We start from the raw sequence: 1,677 nt of genomic DNA, 5'->3' as shown, positions 1-1,677 counted from the left end.
GCAAAAATCTTAAGGACAATAGTTAACGCTCCATGGTACGTCAGAAATGAAGACATACGAAAAGATTTAAAAATTCCAACAATCAAAGAGGAAATCGCCAAATATGCAAAAAAGTATAAAGAAATGCTTGAAACACACCCAAATTAGCTGGTTGCTGAAACGAATAAAACAATAGTAGAAAGAAGAGTGAAGAAGAAGCATCCTGCAGACCTCACAATAGAACAATAAACAATCTGGAAGATGGAGTCCCGCTGGGGGTAACCATCCACATGCTATATTTCACCAAATATTTAAGCTATAATATTTTACCAAATGTCCTACTGGACAAATTGTAAAATTTAAATAAATAATAAATAAAAAAAAAGTTATAGAGTTATCCGCGAGCGTTCATACTCTATCTTTACGAATACGAGCGTCTCTCGACGGTATTTATATTTGTTTATATTTATTTAACTTATTCCAAATATATTTGACGGGTTGCAGCGGCAATCTCTCGTTATTCTATATTATTGATCCTCACTCAATCCACCACAAGTCATTCTTTTCAATTTAATCTATCGTAAGTGTGTCATCATGCGTCAGTTCATACGCAGGGTGTTCGATTATAGATGCAAAAAAGTTTAAGGGATGATTCTTGAAGTTAGAATGAAATGAAAATCAAGAATAAAAAGATATATTTTCGATTTTGTTCTTTAATTATTGACAATGAAAAATCGGTCAAAATATCCCCGCGCGCGGCCTGTCCTACATAAACGAAAGAAAGTTGGTCAGCTTGAGCAGCGGGGTGCACTGTAATTCTCAAATCGAACAATATATGGACAGCTTACCTCGTATGAGTCACAAAGAAGAAGATTATGACATTCAGAGACGTAAACCACCCTGCGCCACATTTGTCAAGAAACATTGTAGGTTGAACATTACAACCTTCTTCGTCATTGAAATCCATAACACCATATCGAAAGCCGCCCCATGGAATATTCATGTAGAGAGCGTATATCGTGTAGAGCGTTTTCTCTACTTCTTTGCCCCCATAGATAATTAATAAAGGAAAAGCATACATAAACAGTATTTAGACAACGTTTATACACGCACCACGGTTGGCCTGTCAGTGAATGTTCACAGGAAAATCACATACGCATTAAGTATTCTTAAGGAGCTACTGAATGTGGTCGTACGCTCCCTTGCATGAACCACACATAAAGTGCACACAAATTATTGATATTACAAATTACTGCATATTAAAATATGCGCATACATACAACTGAAACGAAAAATGCAGATACAAGAAAACAACAAAAAAATTGCTTCATTTTGTACTTGAAGGATTTAATAAGGCATCGTCCGACCACATTTAGTAGCATTTCAAGAATTCTTGATTTTTCTACGGATGCCCGCGGATAGGTCAATCGAGGTTCATGTATGAAATTTGCATAAACATTGTTTATATCTGCTATTACTTATTAATTAATTATAGAGGCAAAATGTTAGAAGAAACACTAATCCTTTCTACTGTAAAATTCCATAAAGCGGTTTTCGATATGCTGTTATGGATTTTAATGTTATGAGTAAGCAGATTCAATGTCTAATCTATGATTATTCTTACAAAATGTCGTGCAGGATGGTTTACGTTTTCGAATCTTCTTCTCTACGACTTGTACGAGGTAAGCTTTTTTTTTT

General features: G+C 34.9%; 1 protein-coding gene and 1 pseudogene across 1 annotated transcript in view; both read right to left on the bottom strand.

Moving 5' to 3' along the window:
- The window catches only part of LOC122577091, a 238,994-nt pseudogene that overhangs the window by 219,565 nt on the left and 17,752 nt on the right, over window positions 1-1,677 (bottom strand).
- LOC122577087 overlaps window positions 1-1,677 on the bottom strand; it is an 11,407-nt gene that overhangs the window by 7,091 nt on the left and 2,639 nt on the right. The window lies entirely within an intron of this gene.

The sequence above is a fragment of the Bombus pyrosoma genome, linkage group LG17, assembly GCF_014825855.1.
Source record: "Bombus pyrosoma isolate SC7728 linkage group LG17, ASM1482585v1, whole genome shotgun sequence".
Classification (NCBI taxonomy): Eukaryota; Metazoa; Arthropoda; class Insecta; order Hymenoptera; family Apidae; genus Bombus; species Bombus pyrosoma.
Note: the sequence above shows the minus strand (reverse complement) of the source record. Positions and strands in the feature narration are given on the sequence as shown.